Source organism: Leuciscus leuciscus (genome assembly GCF_965113295.1).
Source record: "Leuciscus leuciscus genome assembly, chromosome: 4".
Classification (NCBI taxonomy): Eukaryota; Metazoa; Chordata; class Actinopteri; order Cypriniformes; family Leuciscidae; genus Leuciscus; species Leuciscus leuciscus.
In genome coordinates this window covers 41788509-41796990 of record NC_138728.1, presented here as the reverse complement: position 1 = coordinate 41796990, position 8482 = coordinate 41788509, and the positions used below count along the sequence as shown (strand labels likewise).

At 37.1% G+C, this 8482-nt stretch overlaps 1 long non-coding RNA gene across 4 annotated transcripts; it reads right to left on the bottom strand.

Annotated features, from left to right (window-relative positions):
- Nucleotides 1-425: 425 nt before the first annotated feature.
- On the bottom strand, nt 426-4017 carry LOC309496150. Of its 4 annotated transcripts, XR_014205007.1 has the most exons (7): nt 2934-4017; nt 2795-2848; nt 1997-2035; nt 1782-1842; nt 1527-1620; nt 1318-1436; nt 426-1212 (listed from the first exon to the last, which is right to left on the bottom strand). It is a non-coding gene; the product is annotated as an uncharacterized lncRNA (long non-coding RNA). The 4 variants fall into 4 exon arrangements; XR_014205005.1 differs by having other exon boundaries at nt 1712-1842; nt 2795-4017; XR_014205006.1 differs by having other exon boundaries at nt 1523-1620; nt 2795-4017.
- Between the last annotated feature and the right edge of the window lie 4465 nt (nt 4018-8482).

Below are 8482 nucleotides of genomic sequence, written 5' to 3'. Positions count from 1 at the left end.
TGTGTTATAGTTGTTCAACTGCAGTTCTATGGTTTTGAAAAAATAAAAGTTAAGAAATAGAAGCACATGGTGTTTTTATTTTCATTATATACATTTGAACATGTGTTTAGAAAAGTATGACAATTTCAAACTTTGCCATAACATTTCCGATACCAATTTTAGTTATTTATATTTACATAATAGGGGACAGCTGTAGCCTTATCATTACTGTTCAAAATTGTAAACTTTAATTTAGGCTACCTGCTGAAAATAATATGAGCTGGTCACAGTGTACTTAGCAGAATAAGATGAAACTAGTTGAAAGCTTTGACTTTGTCAGTGAACTGAAGTTATTTCCCTCGTGATCCTGCCTGACAAGTACCAGGACACATGCAATCTCACTGCATGAAAATTGGGATTTCCGACCCCGTAAACGGCCGTAAATCTCCCTAATTTTCGGCAGTTAACGACAATTTACAGCCTGTGAACGTTGCGTTCGTCTGTGCCGAATATTGTCGGAAACGAACCATGACGTATGCAGAGCGCTCGCGCCGGAGGTGTGAATGGCTCTAATTACCATATGAATAGCAGCTCCCGCCAGAGAAAGGCTTGAATTTCCTCACTCACTATTGGTTGAACCCACGTGGTTTAAACAAGAAAAATCACTCGTGATTGGTTGGCAGATCTGTTACTATTGGTCACCCTCGCTCATTATAAATTCAAAAAATTATAATATTCATATAAATAATAATATATAAATTATTTTTTTATATTCATAATATGCTATTCTGTGGTATATTCATGTCATTGTTAACCTATGGACTACACTATTATTACCATCAAGGACATGAATTTATAAAGGAAAGGAAAATTTGCCAGGGACATGCTGTTTATTCAAAGAAAGAGCTTTATTAGCACAAACACAAAACAATATACACCTATGTACAAAGCATAGACCATCTGCACACACAACAAATTGGAAGCTCAGTGTCTGTTTTCATCTTCGGAGCTGTAGGTGACTAGCGGCGTTCTCTCTGAATTCGATCCACTTTGAAAACGTCTGTGGTGCGTTGTCCTGTATTTAGGAGTCGCCTCTAATCTCAACTGCAGCGTAGCACAGAGCTCTGTGAGCTCCTGGCTGGTGGTTGAACTTCATCGGACATCAGATCTATGGTGGCGCACTTCCAAATGCCCACGTCATCCTCACCTAGCACACCGTCTCGCTTCTAGCAGCTGTAAAAACAACCAATACAGACAATCAGTACTGTGATGCACTGTGTATGGACACAAAACATCTATTAATGCATGTGAAAAATAGTCACATTGACAAAATCTTACCCTCTTTCTTCTCGCTCGACTCCGAGCTGAACTCTTCACAGCTTCGGCCTGCAGTGCCAGATCTGGTTGTTTGTACCTGAAGCTCCTGCGTACTGTCTCGTAGTACGTCTTACAGGCAGCTGGAAAACAATTAAATGAGAGTGATATGAATAAAAACAACGCAAGTCACAGTAAAATGAAACAAGGAGAAAATAGTAAAAGTTACTTACAATGTCGTCATGATCAGCGTCATGAAAATCTGGACTTGCAGACATAGCTCAGAGTAAATGTGAGGTTACGCCCTCGTTATGAGGCGAGGTTACTCTATGGAAACAAAATGTATGATTAAGATCGGTATCTAGAACAGATCTATTTTCTTATACAAGAGAATGAAAGCATATTCTTTGAATCTTACCTTTAAAATGTTTGTAAGTTTTTATGAAAGTAAAAAAATAAAAGAATGTAAGATTCTTTTATTTTTTTACCTTGCTCCAGTTCGTAGCGCCCACAATTTGTCTCAGAGTTGAGAAGATGGCATACTGCTTCCTGTAAATTACAGGAATATTTACAATTATTAAACAAATAATAGCCATCAATCCCATGACCTCTTGATTTATGATGAAATCATAAAAAACTGAATATTCTTACATTTCACAAGGCCTGACAAAATACAAAAGTGACCGATGAGATGAATACTTACTGGGTGTCAACAGGTCTTTGCTCAGAGGTGCGCTAGCATCTTAAGAGCGAAAAAAACAAAGAATATTCAAAAATGTACAATTATTGAAATCAAACAAAAAGGTAAGAATTACCACACTCTGCTCCTCTAAGCAAGACTGTCTGAAACATGTCATTAAGCCAATAAAATAAACTGTTACCAAACTTGATTCTCAAGCAGTAAGTAAAGACCAATTTATAGTTATGCGTCGACCTCCCGCTGTAGCTACAGAGTAGGCTGTGTACATAGTGTACCCTTTAGCACACCCTGACGGGCACCTCTCCCAAAATGTAACAATGCGTCAATTTTACGTGGACGGAAGCGCTGTGATTGGTCTAGAACGCCTCCCTCGGGTTTTCACAGGCTTCTTTCTGCATGTGTAATTGTGCATCAACAGGGACAACAATGCAGAAGTATAAATGAAACAGTGTAGCCTATAGCGTAGAGGCTCGGGCTTCGGTCTGACGCAAAAGTATAAATCAGCCTTCAAACTTCAAACGGGCAGAGGGACGACCAGACTCTGACCATAGAACGCTGCCCGTTTGAAGGTCCAGTAGTGTCAGTTACTTTTCAAACGTTCTATGGAAAGATGAAACTAAAACATTCGCGCTTTTTGTCCATTCAAGATGAGTAGGTTCTCACTCTAAGCGGCTTAAATAACTCTGACCAGCACTGTATATATTTAAAATAGATTATTCACAAGCAGTAAAAAACTACTTGTCTTGAATGGAGTGTGACTTTGTGCAGAGCAATGTTTTGTGCAGGGGGGAAAGTACTTACCAGGAGTGGACATTTCACTGCCAGGACGCTCCACTTGGCTAGACATGGCACAATCTTTATTAGATAAAACACATGAATAAGCCTGTGACTTATGTTGTACACAACACAATATTATGTTTAAGTTGTCATCAGTACTCACCAGTATTGTGCAACATGCTGGTGTCCTCAATGGGCTGCAGCTTCCTTCGTACATTCTTGAAGGGGGTAACGTTATATCTTGACGCTTATACAGAGGTAATGTAAAATAAAATATATAAAGTTAAAGAATTAAATTTTTAAACTGCAATTATAAATTAAGAGAAAACGATTACCCCTGATATTCTCATCCGAATCCAATAATACTGCAAAATAAAAATAAAATCAATCATTTGTATAAAATTTCAGGCCCAATTTGTATCAACCGATTTTATATTTCAAATGTATAAAATATCTGAAAATGAGAATACCATTTCTAACAGAACCCTCCGATTTTTTTTTTTTTTTTTTAAGTGTGCTTCCTCGTAACGTTAAGTTAACGTTAGATCTAATCACCTCATCGTCCTTCTCCTCTGCCTGGTAACGTTGTTACGTTAGGTGTCACATTCACGACGCACATTTATAAATTAGACAATTCACCTTTAAACCCACCTTGCATCATCTGTGAACCCCGTAGCAAGCTGCTATATGGACAAGCTAACTTAGTTAGCAAAGAGCTAAGTTAGCCAGTCAGACTCAGAACTCTATGCCATGCTACTATCGGTTTACGTGCAGTTTAGTATCCCAAATTGACATATTCTCTCGTGTACAGCTAAAATAACATGGAAACTGAACATGAACCATGAGCAGCAAGCTAACTTTAAAAAAAAAAAAGCGCCAAAAGCTAACGAGAAGTTGTTTACACAGAGTGCGCGCGCGCGACCGGCTCTCTCTCTCTCTCTGGTCGTTCTTTTAGTTAAAACATGCGCCCTGTCACAAACGCAGCCGTTCATCTACATTACTCACCGATCAAATAAGACTTTGGCGGGCGCTAAAACAAGTTCAATGCAGGAAAATTCATGCGTGAGTTTCCATTAGACTCGCACGATAGCCAGGCAAATGGCGAGCTCTGCTGTTGTTGACGCTGTGTGTGTGCTTCAAGATTATGACGCAAGTGCTAAGATTCCGATTGGCCAAGAGAAAAAGTGCTAAGATTCCGATTGGCCCAGAGAAATGTAAATTATAAGATTTATCCAATAATGTTTCGCAATTCTAGCATTCATGGCAGTTTACTGTGAGAAACAATACAGAAAATACAGGAATATATAATTGTTTGTGTTTTGTTAGCTTAAGTTTCAGTGTGGATTGTTTGTGTAACCTTTAGACATTAATGAAGATAATTAAATATTTTGTCTAAATCATGCAGAAAACCATCTATCTTTGGATAAAAGCGTCTGACAAATGGATAAATGTAAAATAATATATATTGCCACTGTACACTGTAAGTCCAGATGTTCCTTCATGAACAACAGCCTTTTAAAGTGGATTTTAATGTGGTTATTCAATTTGTCCCATTTTGTCTGTTTAATAATACTGCTATCACAAAAAGGGCAGTGAAAATTTCTGCAACTTGTGCATTGCTCCAAAAGTGGTAGCGCTATTCAAACTCCACTGGCTACCTGTCACATTCAGGATTGATTTTAAAATTTTACTATTTGTGTATAAAGCTCTTAACAAACCGGCCCCCCAATATCTGACCAATCTCCTCTGCCCGTACACTCCATCTCGTACTTTGAGATCCAGTGATCACTGTCTTCTTATCGTGCCCAGATCCAGACTTAAAAAATGAGGCGACTGCACTTTTGTGACTGCAGGCCCAAAACTTTGGAACAGTCTACCCCTCTATATCAGACTAGCTCCCTCAATTTCCATCTTCAAAACATCCTTGAAAACTTATTTATTTTCTCTTGCTTTTAATACCCTTTGACTATGATACAACTATTGCCTTTTTTTTTATTTTATATATTTTTTATTGTCCTGTTTCTGCCCTGCATTTTATCTATTGCCCTGTACAGCACTTTGGTCAGCCTTGGCTGTTTTTAATTGTGCGTTATAAATAAATATTGTATTGTATTGTATTTTTTTTAGAATTAAGTTAATACCTTTAGTCACCTGGGATAAAACTCCCCCTGCTACCCTCATTTGCATTTGTAAAGCTCACAGCAGTCTCATTTACATGTTAAAGCATTAGAGGGAGGGGGGTCACGGGGCAAGCAAGTCCCACGTCAATTTCCGACAATTTCCGACAGTTTGCAGTGTTGCCTGTAAATTGCCGTTTGCAGTCGTAAACCTGAACTTCCACGAAAATCTACAGCGCCGGTAACTGTCGAAAATCCCACTTTTCATGCAGTGTCTCCTATGGGGATCCTTCCACATCAGATGCTGGTTGGAATAACGGTCCTGTTGAAGACAGTGCCATCAAACAAAGTAAACAAAATCTGTTGTCTGTGTTAGTGCAATGGAAACTTCCATACTGTCATCCATCAACTGCACATAGTTCAATAACCCGGATGTACAGCATAGTAACTTTATGGTTAATAAATGTTGTAGCGTTTATACGCCCGTATAAATATAATTTATTATTATTCATAACGGATTATGATCAATAATTAATTATTTAATTATTTTCGGAATTTACTGTAGCAGAATCAATAGTATGATCATTCCATCAGTTCATCCAATGAACAGAAAACAAACAATTATTAACTCTAGGAAATATAATATCTTCCTGGCCAAGAAAGAATAATCCCCAGCTAACAGTAAATTAATAAATAAATCAAGGGTAAAAGCATAGGTAACTTAGATCGAAGTTCAAGACAATAAATTCGTAAGCACATAACACAAGTAATACTTCTCTTTTCAAATACAAACAATACTTTATTGACGCATATACACACACACATTCATACAAGTTACAGAAAGAAAGAAACAAAGAAAGAAAGAAAGAAAGAAAGAAAGAGTTTGGAAAGAATGAGTTTAAGGGTGAGAGGAAGAAATCCCGAATTTCTATATGCACTCAAGACATGACCTGAACGAACCATCAATCATTAACTTAACCCTGGTCGTTCCTTATGCAGGTTATAAAAGGTTATAATGCACCAGTTCAGTTAAGAGTCTAGAGGTTACTTGCGTTTCTGCATTCCGTTTGGGGATTCCCTTTTGTCGGGTACAAGGGTGTTTTTCGGGGTCCGTTGGTTGATCTCCTCGTGCTTGGATATAGTTCAGGGAGAACCAGTCACGTGGTGTGCTGGCGGATGGTTGAAGCGTCTTTAAAGTTGAAAGCGTGCGTTGCAGCCGTGAATTGTGGACCGAAACTTTGCAGCAAAACTTAACTTAAAACCGAGACTTTCAATCGGAAAAGAAGAATAACACCAAGAAAGAAAATGAGATACGGAAAGTAGTTAGATGACAGGAAATGAATCTAACCCATCTGATCTTAATTTGGGTTGGTCTGCTCGTCTGTTACATGGTTACTATAACCATCGTCTGCTGTCTCCGTCTTTTTTGTTCTGCCCCCCTTAAAGGTGGTATCAGTGATTTCAGGCCCAAAAATATTTTTATCACATTCATCTAATCTTTCCTAACGATCCGCTAGCTGCCCGCCCCATAAGCATGCCGTCAAAAAGCCGCGTCTCTGTAGGCAGCCTAGGCTCTGAGATCTGCACACAAAAACAAATGGTTTAGCCAAACACTCAAAACCAAAACAAATAGTGTTCCAACCAATCACCGACAGGGGGAGGGTGTTGTGAGGTTTTGTGCTCGTGCACGGCTGCACGCGAAGTCAGAGCTGAAGAAAAAGCTGGCTCAAAACCTCACAACACCCTCCCCCTGTCGGTGATTGGTTGGAACACTATTTGTTTTGGTTTTGAGTGTTTGGCTAAACCATTTTAAACAGGGTAACTTGTAATCTGTAACCTATTACATTTCCAAAGTAACCTCCCCAACACTGCTGAAATCATATTCCTTCGCTAACATTACAATGTTTTCAGAAAACCCTTTAAATAACAGTATATTGTTCATGGAAATGGTTTCTTTCATTGGAAATAAACTGGTTGTGCTTGTATCAGAAATACAATGTATAAAAGCTACAGTAAAAATCTGCTTTTTTAGAGTTAAATTGCAATATTTTACAGTAAAACTGTAACTATATGGTGAAGTTGGTTAGCAATACAGTTAATAATTTCCTTTAAAATAAATATATTTTAAAATACCCATAGCTTTACATAAAATATTAAAATGTTCTGTTTATCACCTTATAATTTACAGTATGGTGACCGTATATTTGAGTATTTTATGTACATGTTTTTGTAATTTATTATTATTTTGTAATATTGTTTTGTTTACATTTTTTGTTCATGTTGCGTTTCTCTTTTTTGTGTGAGCAACACTTCATGTTCTTATTACCTATTAGTAATACCTATAAATAGTTTTAATATATAACACCCCATTTATACTGTGTGAAAAAAAACTTATTATAAAACATGTTGTTTGAAAACCCTTGATCGAGATTTAACCAAATGCAATTCCACTTGTTAAAATCAAAAATGTGTTTTAAACTGAAATGATTGAGAGCTTAACAGTTTAACTGTGATTTATTACTGTACTGTGTATAAGGTACACATTACAACATGAACCAAACTTTGATCATCAATGCATGTGATGAGCTTTTGTTTAACTTTACTATTTCTTTTCATCTCTTCCATTGTTATCTATTATTAAGCAAACATTCATATTTAATACATACAATTCAAAGCTTGTGGTGACATTGAATAAAAATGTGTTTTCAATTTGTTCCAGAAGCATTATCGATCGAAATGTTTTTAACAAAACCTTACAAAAACAGATCAGACAGTTCAACTGTTCACTAGAAGTATTAGGCTATAATAAACATTGCTAAGTGCTAAATATATTCAATTCATTTAATTATATACAGGCTAATAGTGCAACATGTATTAAAGATGGACATTCAGTGTTGATAAACATTCCATGTCACAAAGCGCGTGATAATACAGTCAAAAGGCATTTCCACTGTATTATTTCATATGCAGATTTCTTTGGTGTAAGAATCAAAGTGTGTCAGACCCAGGACGCGTCGACGCCCCAGCAGCCTGCACTCAACCGCCTGGACGGCTGTTTCCTGCAAAAGGACCGTACTTCACAGCCTTCAAGACCAGCTCCCTTCCTTCCTGAGCTTCACGAAGAGGTTGCTAAGTCTTGGAGCGCTCCTTTTTCAGCTCTATAAATGTCCTAAACGATGTGCATTTTGCTTGTAATTTTGTGTCAATAAAAATGTTATATATTACATCTCATAATTCATTTGAATTAATTATATTTTGTATTGTGTAATAATTTAATAAAATGTTTATATAAGTTTTGGTTCACAAATTGTATTACATTAAATGTTATTGTATTGTATGACGTTCTGTTTTAAGAATTATGACATAAATCATATGCATTAGTCTATGTGGAGTATATATATCAGAGCACGCTTTCCGTGAAACGTGACAAGAACTAAGATGTCTGAACGATTTCAACGGAGACTAAAGCGGCTGCGAGAACACCACAGAGCCTGCGAAGAGAGACACGACAGAAACAGATTAAAGGACGAAGTAAGTGATGTTTTAAATAATCAAATATGAACTGTCGATTTATTTAACACTTGCATCCGTGTTA